This window comes from Lampetra fluviatilis, chromosome 51 (genome assembly GCF_964198595.1).
Source record: "Lampetra fluviatilis chromosome 51, kcLamFluv1.1, whole genome shotgun sequence".
Lineage (NCBI taxonomy): Eukaryota > Metazoa > Chordata > Hyperoartia > Petromyzontiformes > Petromyzontidae > Lampetra > Lampetra fluviatilis.
In genome coordinates, this window is record NC_136325.1 from 3,038,875 (window position 1) to 3,052,359 (window position 13,485).

Below are 13,485 nucleotides of genomic sequence, written 5' to 3' on the forward strand. Positions count from 1 at the left end.
GATGGGCAAGTTCGTGAATAACGAGGGAATACCATATACATGGCGATACACGCGTATGCACGTGTGTTTGTTGAACTTCTTTCACACCGTATGTAGCCAACCGCCCTAATCGCAAGTGTGGGGGAAGGACAACAAACTAAACACAAAAAACTGTTCTAAAGATATGAGTTTTCATTCCAGATGATTTAAAAGTGCATAGCTGCAGTGGCTTCCTATTATCGGAAGGAAGAGCGTTCCAGACGGCCGCAGAAGTGCATCTGAAAGCCCGCGATGCGGCGACCGCCTTTGTTCGATGCAGAGCCAATAGCCGTTTCTGCGCGGATGACTGAGTTTGCATGACGGTTTATGCTCCTTGATGAGATCAGCTATCTTGAACCTATATCCCTGCACTGTGAAGTGCCTGAAGTTCCATGATGGACATTATAATAATTATAATCATTTTAGTAGATTCGGTATTCGCAGCATTATTTTGGCGCAAGATGCTGACCAAAATGGGTCGTGTCTGCCAATCGGGGTCATTGGCTCGGCTACATTACCAAAGTAAGCAATTTGCACCCGTCCGCATTTGGCAAATTTGGACCGTGACTCCTGCACACACGTCCGGCTCCGTGTGAAACAAGATCGCGGGGATCTTCAAACGTCCGCCTTGAAGCAGATGGCGCATAATTACGGGCAACGAGCCACATGGTATTAACCGGGGCGGCGGCTGGGAGCGAAACCGAGAACCCCTGCACCAATTAGAAAAGTGCTCTCCAATTCGGACCCATTGCCCCACACGCCACCTCTTCCCTGACACACGTCCCACACACGTGTGACCCTCACGGGGTCACCTCCATCGACACGACAAGGCGGAGTCCCCCACGTCCCATGGGGAGTCGCTCACCGAGAGCTGCTGCGACGATTGAGCAACAACAAATATATTTCTATGACAAACCGGCCAACATAGAGCTGAACCCTCTGCCCTTTGGCACTGCCCTGTGCAGCGATAAATTACTGATAACGCACACCGGCCACGTCCCAAGGGCATCTCACTGGCTCTGACACTCTCAGTGCCTGGCTCTGGCTTGACGGACACGTTCGACGGAATTCAATACTAAACTAAAACAATTTATTTTGTATTTATTTTATTTTACCAGGTAAGGCCCCCTGAGCTACATAGCTCTTTTCAGAAGCGACCTGGCCACAAATGAGAGCCCAATGAAGTGGCTTATCATGTGGACATTAATAGCAGCCAAATACTCTAGGCGCATGATGTTGATTCTAAATGGAGGGAAAAACCGCAGGACCCGAAGAAAATCCACGCGACTACGGGGAGAGAGAGAGAGAAAACATGCAAACTAAAATATACAGCAGGTGTCAGGGTCGGGATGGAACCCACGACCTCCTGCATACCGGGCGATGTAGTCAACATCTCCTAGCCACCGTGGTGGCCCGTTCGAAATGCATCGGCCACTGTGTGCCGACGTCACAGTCCAAATTTTTACCACATTCTAAAATTACTCCACACACTACTCGATCGGGGTCACAAAAAGCGATCACCGCCCCCCCCCCCATACTGGCAGACTTAACGCCTGGCTGCGGGCCAAGTGCTGAATCACCTTTGTTGCCGCACTGGGACAGCTGCCAATGGGTGTGCCCTCTGATGAGATGTTTAGGATGAGATACGGTGTCCGTCGCTCATCGCGTCCAGGGCATTGTCGAGACGCCCGGGCGGAAAGGAGGGCGCACGCTCTTATCAAAAAACTAAATGACGATCATTACCATCGTCGTCATTTATAACAATACTTACATTTTATACTTAGCGTCATTCATGCCAACAGCATCCCACAACGCTGTATATCTATATATATAAAGGAAATTTGTGAATATTTGTGTCTGTTTTAAATGTTCAGCATACTTCCCAACATGCAACAAACTTTAAATTTGGCATGTGGGTTGCTTCCAGACTGTACACAATGCAAAAAGTATAAAAATAGACTTTTGTATTTTTGGGGGAGGGGGGTGCAATAATGGATATGGCAAGCGAGCGGTGACGTCACATTTGTGATGTCATCTGCATGCGGCAGCGTCACGCAGTGTGCCTGCTGACGTCACGCATGCCCCCCCACCCTCCGCCTAGGCCGTGTATTCATCCAAGACAAGAATCCAAGTCTCGGGCGAAGCTAAGCTAGTTAATTATACGTACAAGGACCAAATCCCATATACGTGGTTGGTTATGCACGGCGTGAAATAAGCCCAACACACACACATACACACCAAGCAATTGGAAACCCTACTACCAAAACTAAATCAAAAATGAAAAAAACAAATTAAGAAAATGGCACCAAAACAAAAAGCTCAAATGACAAAAAAGTTATCAAAACGAGTCCATGGGGTCGACTACACATCCCAGAAAACAAACTTCCCATCCAAGCCAGCAAACCATCACCTGCCGTAAGAGGGTCAAGAGGGTCCACTCCCTCCTCCTTCCACCGAGGTTCTACAACAATGACGACGGCTCTACCGATTGGTTCTGCAACAATGATGATGGATCTACCGATTGGCAAATACTACGAGCTCCCCGCCATTCACAACGCGCACCGACCGCGTCTCCACAATCCATCGGCGGCTGCTTCCAATTACCGCAAGTTTGCAATTAATTCAGTAATTCCTGAGAAATGCAATCATGCAATCCATCAGCCGAGGCCGGCGCCTTCTGAAGCAACGTGCATTTCAGCAGCAATTTGCTTAAATGGGCAAACTCTGGGAATGTTTGCGATTTTCCGAAACACTTACTCAACTTTGTGCCGTTGCATTGGCTCGGCTGCATATTTTTACAACTCGTGACAAACGCTGCGAATGGTTTTCCATCGGAGGTTGAAAGCCTTTAAGTTTCAGCTACGTCCGTCCGTCCGTCGGTCTGTAACAGGAGGGGGCACGACAGTTCTTGTAGAGACGACGCAATACGAACCGAGCCGCCGTCTAAAGCCGCGCCGCTATTAGGAAGAGATCCTGGAAAAAACCGGGCACGTTGATAAAAGTTCTCACGTCCGCAACACAAGTCGGAACGATGTACGCGCGTACGCACGTCGAACTCCTTTGGAAACGTACGTAGCCAAACCATTGTTAATTGTACAGGAGGCGCGGGTTCGTTTATAAACGCGCGCGCAAATTATTGCCCCCGACAGCGACGCGGCAGCTCCCCGTGGCTGTGAACGAATCGAATCGCTTCCCGGAGAAGACCGAAGGGGGCAGAAAGAGCTCATTCGAGAGCCCCCCTCGTGTGGGTGCGCGGCGCCTTCAAACGTTCACATACTGAGAGGGCTGGGGGCATGGAGGCCGAACGCATTTATTTATTTAATTTATTTTCTCCACGATTATCATTTTCTTGTCATGCGCATTTTTTCTCTCGTTGTTGGTGTTGTTCACGTATTCATCTTTTAGTTTTGTATTTGCTAAGTGGCGGTTTTGTTTTTTGTATCTGCGTAAGGGACTGGTTCACTGATGTGCAGCGTTGTGGGATGCGGTTGCATGAATGACGTGATATAAAATGAAATTATTACAACGGCAGCTCGGGCGCGAAGCAACGTGACCGGCCGCGCCCCCCCCCCCACTAATGGCCCCGCGGAAAAAACCACAAAACAGATTTGGAGCCACACGCGCCCGAGCCAGCTCTCTCCAAGACGCGTTCCTGCGATGGGCCCGCTCGGCCTTCCTTGGCAACCGCATTTATTTGTTGGCTGTCCAAACGTTGCTGCCCCCCAAACAGATCTGACAAGAGCCAAGCCCGTGGCAGCGGGCCCGATCGGGGCTTTTCTTTGCTGGTATATTCCAAAACAACGCCAACAATGCCATCTTCTCATGTTTTTTTTTAACTGCTGCTGACAAGGGCTGGGTTAATTTGGCACCCACCCACTCCCCCCACCTCCCCCCGCTTATACCACGCCTGACGGGGGTTTAGGAGGCAAGCGAGGGGGTAGAACTGTACAGCGCCAGGGACCCGAAACCCAGCGGGACCCCAGAACACACGTTTTGGGATTTATTTAAAGTGACATTGTTGGTGATTTAGCACTGCCTAATTCACCACAGCCACTCGCTCACTCACCAGCGGTCAGTCACCTCCCTATCACTCCTCTACCGCTAGTACTACTAATGCTACCATGGCCACTGTGTCCGTGAACTTCACTCCTTGATCCCTCCACTCATGCTGAGGACTCGGTCTCTACCAGACACTCACCGTTTCGTCTCATCCATCACACTGTGTTCAACCACAACAACAACACGCACCCATTCACTCACCCATTAACTCACCAACTCGCCACATTGCATGTCACAACACTCATCTTTCTGCTTATTCCCGAAGCAAACTTTTTCTTTTATCTATGACAACTTAGATTGTGGCCGTTTGTTGCTGGCACACTTTGCATTTTGGGTGATTGGGCTTGTGCTCGGAAACTGTGTTCAGAACAAAACGTGGTCATTTCACGGGTAAATACGGCGTCGGTGTGAACTACACAGCAGGACCTCTTGAAACTGGTTTTGAAAATGTAGTCATACACTAAGAGACCCCTTTGCCATCAACCGTGTTAATTTGATCGAAGTTTACATTCATTTTAGCTCGAGTCAAGCTGACTAAAACTGTGATGATATATGTATGTTGAACTTCTTTCGCACTGTACGTAGTCAACTGTGCTATTCAGAGGGGCGGGGGAAGGACAAGAAACTTAACAAAAAAAGCAGTTCTAAAGAAATCAGTTTTCAATCTAAATTTAAAAGTGTATATAGCTTCAGTGGCTTCCTATATCAATATCTAAAGAAATCAGTTTTCAATCTAAATTTAAAAGTGTATATAGCTTCAGTGGCTTCCTAATATCAGAAGGAAAAGCGTTCCAGACGGCCACAGAAGCGTGTCTAAAAGCTCGCGATGTGGTGACCGTCTTTGTTTGACGGTTAGCCAGAAGCCGCTGCTGCTGCGAGGTTGACTGGAGTTTGCGTGACGGTTTACGCTCCTTGACGAGATCTTTGGTGAGTGGTGCACAATGTTTCCCCTCCACAGAAGGTAATCAGGTCAGCCAATCGGTGAGCTCGTTCAATCATTAGACGTGCATTAAAGCAGCCAATCACCATGTTCGGCCCTCCGGGGTGCCCTGCTGCCTCGTACCATCACGTGACGAGACGACCTTAAGACTGCGTCTCCATTGGGACTCGACGCCTTAGTTTCGTCTCAGCCACGCTCTGTTCACAGGTGGGCACAGAGGGTCATCGGCGTAGACATCACCTCTCGTTCGAAGACTGTCATTAGCACGGTTGGCTACTTACGGTGCGAAAAAAATTCCCACATGCACACGCAAATACATCTAAAAAAAAACCCCACTGTCGACGAATATTTTAGTCATCGTGAACAAAACGCTACAAACCCCCCCGCCCCGCATACAGTTTTACACTGGGGCACCCCACCAAACCTCTCTCTCTCTCGACGGGGCCATTCCCTGACCAGCGACGGGCACGGCGGATTGCGAGCGCGTGCCACGGGCGAGCGCTCCGATTTGGCGCGTCGTCGTGTTACCCACGCGGGGCTGGCTCAACAAGGCCCGCGGGCAGAGACGCCACGGGGCAGAGACGACACACGCGGCGCTCTCGGCAAACGCAACGTCGCTGCGTCGCGTGTATTTTTCTCCACGGTGGCGAGATGTTAACTACCTCGCCTGGTGTGTAGGAGGTTGTGAGTTCAACCCCGACGCCTGTTCTATATTTGGACATTGCATGTGTCTCTCTCTCTCTCTGTGGTCGCGTGGATTTTTCTCCACACTTACAATCAATGCCACGTGTTGGAAGCATATGGCTGCTGCTATACATTTCTACGTTGAGCTGTCACTTGTGACAGCCAGGTTGTTGTAGCTAAGTGTGGCCTGTTCATGCTAAAATAACAAATAGTTTAGCTTTGAGTTTATACTGGTAAGAACCTCCTGGTTCCACCAGCCCACAGGGGATTATTGTGTCTGTCCATCCTGCATCCAAAAATGGGAGGGGTTGGGTGGAGAGGGGAGGGTGGGGAGGGGCTGGGTGGGGAGGGCTGGGTGGGGAGGGCTGGGTAGGGAGGGGCTGGGTGGAGAGATTGGGGCTGGGTGGGGAGGGGCTGAGTGGGGAGGATGGGGCTGGGTTGGGGGTGGAGGGTGGAAGGGGTGGGGCTGGGTGGGTAGGGGCTGGTCACCCCGTGGTGCCCTTATAAAACTCAACATATTACCTACTCACGCCGGCTTGTGCCCACCTTCACAATCGGCCATATTTGCGGAATACACCACGCCGCCGTTGACCCTGGCCATTGACCGAGCAACCCAACGTTCCTACCAGCTCCCTTCGCAGGAATGTCTTTGCCAGCGAGAATGAGCATTTTCACAAACTGCTCATCCTGGCACACACTGGGCAGGACAAACAAAGAAGGGCAATCACTTGCGTGGTCATGGAATTTGGAACGCTCTGCAGCGTGCGTTCATCATCGGAAATAATTCATCAGCAGCAGCAGCATCGGCAGCCGTGATCAATCCACCGCTGGATGAAGGCCTCCTTCCGCAAGCTGCAGTCTCCCACGATCCCGCGATGCAATGATCCATCCCACCAGCGGCACACGAGATGATCTCATCGCACTGCCTCTTAGGTGGATGCCCCCTCGGTACTTCCAGTCACGTAAGAATACGGCACGGCGATGATCGATTCCATAATACTGAGAATGCAGTCGACTGTCAATTATCCGCGCTAATGATGGGGAGATGCCCGCGGATAATTCAAACTCGCGGATAATCCAAAAGTAGAACCATTTTCCACGGATCTCTGCCAAAAATCACTAATATAGGTACAAATTATAAATTAAGTTAAGAAAATTGAGTTGCTTAGTGATAACACTTTCCTAGTCCCGCGACGAATACTCGGCCCAATAAGTGGACAGCAGAGCCACGCCAATCGACATCAACCAAAATCCGCCCACTGCTGTAAAGATATGCAACTACTGTGCTGTAGAGGCGATCACGTGGATTTCGGATTAACTGGAGCAACATATTTGTTCGGTTTCAGCACGTGACTTGTAATAAACATTTCCAAAAACAACAATGCATAACTGTTTTTAGATTATTGATTTGGGCTTCAGGGAAAATCCATGAGTTATTCATTTATGTAAAAATATCAGGTGCGCGGTTAATCCGCAAATCGGATAAACCGCATGCGGATACTTAATCGAGAGTCTACTGTAACATTCTTCAATTGCTTCGCGAAAATCCACCAAATAAAACCACAGATAAATTTGATAATGGTTCAACTATTTTAATTTTACCAGGTAAGGTCCACTGAGCTATATAGTTCTTTTTCAGAAGCAACCTGGCCACAAATGATAGCTCAACGAAGTGGCTTATCACGTGGACGTTTATAGCAGCAAAATACTCTAAAGGCACGTTTCTAAATGTGAAGGGGAAAAAGCGGAGGACCCAGAGAAAAATCCACGCGACCACGGGGAGAGAGAGACAAGCAAACTCCAAACACACACAGGTGTCAGAGTCGGGATCGAGGTAGATAACATCTCCTAGTCACCGTGGCGCGCCTTTCTGATATCCGCGCCATTCTGATGGTGCGAGCGTATCACGTGGGAAGGTGCGAGCGTATCACGTGGGAAGGTGCGAGCGTATCACGTGGGGAGGCGCTGTGTTCGATGGCCTTGAGGCCGTTTCGCAGCACGAGGCGGCGTTGCGATCCGTCATCCCTGCGGAGCAATGCGAGGGATGATATTCAAATTTGGACAAGGTCGATGGGAAAGGAGTGGGAACAGGAGGAGGTGGGTGCGGTCGTGTGGCTACATTATTTTAAATCTCTATTTGGAAAACTAATTTCTTTAAAATATTTTTTTCCTGTTTATTTTGTTGTCCTTCCCCCGCACCACCAATTGGCATGGGCACACACGTACATCCATCTCTCCTTCTCTCTCTAAATACCGCACCACCGAGCGAGGTCGCTCAAAGGGCGCCTGCCGAATGCTTTACTCGTTATCGGGAAAAATAAACCTCCCCGGGTCTTGATCACGATCCAGGTGGGCTGGTCAGGGGGAGGTGGTCAACAAACATCCACCCTGACCACGTGGTGACCAGGGGGTGGGGGGTTGTTTGTACCGACCACCAGCTCCCATGCGGCTCTGACAATGTCCTGCCTGACTGAGTCGGGCACACGTGTTTCAGATTACGCTGCCCGTTGTAAACAATCCGCGTGGCACGCGGGGTGCTTGAGTTACGATGCCAACTCCTCCTCGCGCCCTTGTTGGGTTCTGCGTGCGCACCGATGGGGAGCGGTGGCGCGGCGGTCGGCGCTGCGCTGCGCTACGAACCCGGACGAGTTCGATTCCCGCTCACGGCCACCAACACCGGTGACGATTATCTGAACCGGTCCTGGGACTCCACGAGGTCGACTCGGCTTCAAATGAGTACCCGGTGCGGTGTGTAGTAGAACGTCGCCACTTAAGGAGACAAAGGCGGCCGGGCGTGGTGCTGGCCGACCAACCCCTCCGTGTGCCGTGACGGCCGTCGCAGGTGCCGCTCGCTAACAGCACTTGCCCCGACAGGCTGTCACAGGCTACACGGGGTGGGGGGAACTTTGTCTTTGTGTGCCTCTGAGAGGGGGAGGGATGGGGTGTAAGATTGTTTTGAACGTTTAAAATTATTTTAAAAACGTGTTGTCAATAAGCGGCGTCGCTCGCTGAGCGAGGACTGCAAACGCACGAGAGGCTGAACACAAACTGCGCTCTTCTTTAGCCCGCTTGACGTTGTGTTTACGTTTTCAGGGGTGCCGGAGGGGTTGACCTGATCGTAAACGGTCCTCCCGCCCCCCTGCGCATCGCTGGTAATCAAAACCGAGAGCGCTGAACGCACGGCCTAATTTTCTCAATGAGCATTCTCTGGGTCGAGGGTCGACTGGAGTGAGTGGCCCGCGAGTGCTCGCAGCCGCAGCGAGATGTGTACTGGACGTGGTGCGCTGGGGTGTGCAAATGTTTTTTTCCGGAGCCATCGACCCAGACAGAACCAAGCTGAGAATAATCTCCGATGTCGCGCTTTTACGCTGTGAACACAAACAGTGGCGGGGGGGGGGTGCATGGCGATCGCGCTCCCGCCTCTCTCTCTCTCGCTCGCTCTCTGGCTCTCTCTCGCTCGCTCTCTGGCTCTCTCCTTGTGCCGCGTTGCTATAGGCTCCTGAAACGCAACGATGGAACGTGACTCCTGGGAAGACAAAGGCGGCCGGGCGCCGTGCTGGCCACACCCAGTCTCAATAGGGGCTCACCAACAGGCCCTTACTTGCCGGCAGTCTGTTGCGGCTACGGGGGGGGGGGGTCAAATCTTTGTTTTTCACGGTCGTGCCGAGAGCTCAGCTGTGCGGTTTCCTTCGCAGCAATGATATCAGCGTGAAAGTATTGGCATGGGGGGGGGTAGCAAAAAAATCAGACCTTGGCAAAACAACATTCTTTCGTGCGTTCATTTCCTCTATCTACAAAGCAATACGTCCAAATGCACGACATTATCACGGGTATGTAAAGGCCTAACGGGTAAAGGATGCAGCCCCAGCAATTTCTTACTGCTCGCAGCGCCGTTGGTGGAATGGTCTCCACGAAGAGGGAGCGCTAAGGCGGGCCCCCCCTGTAGCGGGGCGTTCTTGCCGGCTCTTCCAGGCTGGGCAGATGTGGACGTCTGTAGATAGAGGGCTTCATAGCTCGTCGAATTCCACCAGTCTAAAAGAAAGATTCTGATGTCTCGGGAAGAGGTTGGTACAACCCACAGCTGTTACGTATGTGCAGTATGTACGTTGAAATTCTTTCACACAGTACATAGCCAACTGGGTGAGGCCTACCATCCCTCCCCCCCGCAGCGCATCTATGCAAGTGCTGCAAATTATTTCACGCCGTCTAAACTTCTGTCGACGAAAAGGCAATGGGGTGTTCACTCGAAGTGTAAACACACGGTCGGGAAAACTCACGTCCCGTGGCTAGGAAAACAATTTGCCCCCCCTTCCCCTTTGAAGGCGTGCAAGTCGGGTGCTCCCCCCCCACGCACCATCGCATGGGAGACGCGCGCATGTGTGTGTGTGCGTGTGTGCTTGTGCGCGTGTGTGCGTGTGTGTGTGCGTGCGTGTGCGTGCGTGTGTATGCGTGTGTGCGTGTGTGTGATCCCGCAGCACCCCAACCGAGTTTACAAACACAAAGTGACAGCCAGCAAAACGGGCACATTTCGGTTATTTGTTTACAAGCGCTCCATCCTCCTCCCCGCGGCAAGCGCGCGCGCTGGCAAACTGCGAGGGGTAAACAACGAGCTGCGTGATCCTCCCAGTTTGAGGCAGCAAACGGCCTCCCATTTTGTAGCTGCTCACCCCGGGCTATAAATGTCCTGATAGTGACATTGTCTTTGCGGGACAACCAATGCACGTTCACCGTCCCTCGCCACGGTGGGGAGATGTTAACTACCTCGCCTGGTATGCAGGAGGTCAGGGGTTCGACCCCTACCCTGACGCGTGGTCACGTTGATTTTTCTCCGGGTCCTCCGGTTTTTCCCTCAACAATTATAAACATTCTTGATTTGAAGCTTTCGTCACTGCAGGAATCCATACTCTTTGGTTTTTTCGGTAAAGTCATGTAGGTAGAAAATAAAATAAATCACGACATTTCTGGCTCAAAGAGTATTTATAAACATGCGTTTAGAGTATTTGGCTGCTATACATTTCCACATGATAAGCCAGTTATATAGCTCAGTGGGCCTTACCTGGAAAAAAAAATAGTTGAACAATTATAAAATGTATCTGTCGTTTTATTTGGTGGATTTTTGCGAAGCAATTGAAGAATGTTACAGTAGACTCTCGATTAATTTTCCGCATGCGGTTTATCCGATTTGCACCTAATATTTTTACATAAATTAATAACTCATGAATTTTCCCTTAAGCCCAAATCAGTAATCTAAAAACAGTTATGCATTGTTATTCTTGGAAATGTTTATTACAAGTCACGTGCTGAAACCGAATAAATATGTGTTCCGGTTAATCCGAAATCCACGTGATCGCCCCTACAGCACAGTAGTTGCTTATTTTTACAGCAGTGGGCGGAGTTTGGTTGATGTTGATTGGCGTGGCTCTGCTGTCCACTTAGTGGGCCGAGTCTTCGTCGCGGGAGCAGGAAAGTGTTATCACTCAGCAACTCAATTTTCTTAACATAATTTATAATTTGTACCTATATTAGTGGTTTTTGGCATAAAGATCCGTGGAAAATGGTTCTATTTTTGGATTATCCGCGAGTTTTAATTATCCACGGTCTCGGTCTGATCAACGATAGCTGTCGAATTCCGGTCAAGTCCATTTCTGTGGATTTCATGTGGTCATTCTCCTCGTCTGATCGACTGAAGCAGTCAGACATTTAGTCACGCCCCCTTAGTTATTCAATATCATCAGGTCAGCCAATCGGTGAACCCAGTGCATCTTTTTATAGCCAATGATGGTTGCTGGCATTGGTCTTCGTCGGCGCCGCTGCTGTCTCTAAATAATGTCGATAAATGATCCCAAGTCTGCATCTTCGTTCGGTCTCGATAATCTCCCGTCGTCACGGCGAGTGGCGCGCCGTGGCCTGTGGCCGTCATCACGCGCCCCACGATTCTCATCCCACTCATCATCACCGTCGACGATGCACTTTTAAATCGAGATTGAAAACTAATTCCTTTCAGAACTGCTTTTTGTGTATAGTTTGTCGTCGTTCCCCGCACCTCCAATTAGCACGGTTGGCAACATACATGAAACTAAAATGAAATACAACTTTTTTTAGATTTTTCCCCATCGCTCACAGCCTCAACCCAATAACCGTACGTGACTGCAAGATCCAGAAGGGTCAGTGTTATTCTGGCCGGGTGTGCTCCAGAAGCGGATCTGCGAGCTTCCCGTGAGATAGAGAAACTAACGAAATATTTTTTTACCAGTTAAGGCCCACTGAGCTTTATAGCTGTTTTTTCAAAAGCAACCTGGCTATCACAAATGATAGCTCAAGGAAGGGAAATACTCTGAACAAACGTTGATTGTAAATGCAGAGGGGAAAAAATGGTGACACAATTCACCGGGCACGGTAGAACTGAGACGTGAAACTAATTCTCGAATCGAATCTCAACTCCCAAACTTGACAATTCCACCACTCGTGGGGTTGGGTGGGAAGATTGTCATCGATGAAAGAAACGAAAACTAAACAATGTTATTACAGGTAAGGCCCACTGAGCTCTATAGCTTCCTCAGAAGCGACCTGGCCACAAATGATAGCTCAGTGGAAATGTATAGCAGCCAAATACCCTAAACACGCGATGTTGACGGGGACAGAGACCATGCAAACTACAAATACTGTATACAGCAGGCGTCAGGGTCGGTAAGAACCCACGACCTCCTCCACACCAGGTGAGGGAATTAACATCTTGCCACCGTGGCGAAGGTGGGAGCTGTTGTAAAATTTCATGCGTTTTAAATCGGGCCCCACAGCAGGGCCAGCGCAAGGTGGGGGGGGTGCTTGGGGTGGGCCCTGCACCACCAAACGTCCCATTGGTCCACCCGAGTTGATCTCCTTAGTGATGATTCACTGTTGTGGTGCCCCCCCACCCGATCCCCCAATCAATAGGAGCCACAGCAAGCTCTGCCTTACATGAATACAAATAAACATTCAATGTCCTTCCACAGCTAGATATCAATGACATAATTTTTGGGGCATCAAGGGGATGCGACGGGGTTGATGTCCGCCTTGCCCTCCCTCCCCCGCGCTCCTGGCTTCGGCTCTCTACCGCCGTCGGCGTTATTCGAACGTCCCGGCTCGCCAGGCTCTGCCGGGGGGGTGGCGGCCGGCCACCCCCGTCCGTTCGGCGGCTCCGTGGATTCCCCTCGCCGGTCACGGCCGGCGCCTCTGCCACCACGGCCGCGTCCAGGTTCAAGTTTCACGAGAGAGCGGGAGGGGGGGGGCAAGGGCTAGGCGCGGGAGAGGGGACGTGCGCTCATGGCGAGCGCCGTTAAAATGAACAACGGGAAACAAAAAAAACGCCGTTGTGCATTCGCCCGCCGCAGGTTTTTTCGCGGTCGCGCCATGGTGGCTCGGCACGGTATCCCGACGTTTCGATCCACGTGCCAGGAGCCTTTTAAAGGAACGGAATACGGACGGACAGTGAGTGCAGCAGAGTTGTTCGTCGCGCGCAAGCCGGGGAACGCCGGCCGATGTGAAGCGAGGAGGCCTCTGTGCGATGGAAATGTTGGTCGTGCTGATACAGGTCCGAATCAGAATCTTAATTCATACCGGAGGAATCTGATGAGTTGTAAAGCTCTTTTGCACAGATGTCCAGTCGAAAAGTGCAGCCTTGCAAATTGCTTTAACTCTTTCCACCTGCCGTTGGAAGGGCCGCCACTATAGAGAGAGCTCCAGAGAGCCCCTCTCGAGATTAATGCGGCCTATTCTTCCACGTAGGCCACGCTTTATCCCACCCA

General features: G+C 50.8%; 1 protein-coding gene across 6 annotated transcripts in view; it reads right to left on the reverse strand.

Moving 5' to 3' along the window:
* The window catches only part of KLHL24 (kelch like family member 24), a 64,046-nt gene that overhangs the window by 25,560 nt on the left and 25,001 nt on the right, over nt 1–13,485 (reverse strand). The gene's annotated exons all lie outside the window — the stretch shown is intronic.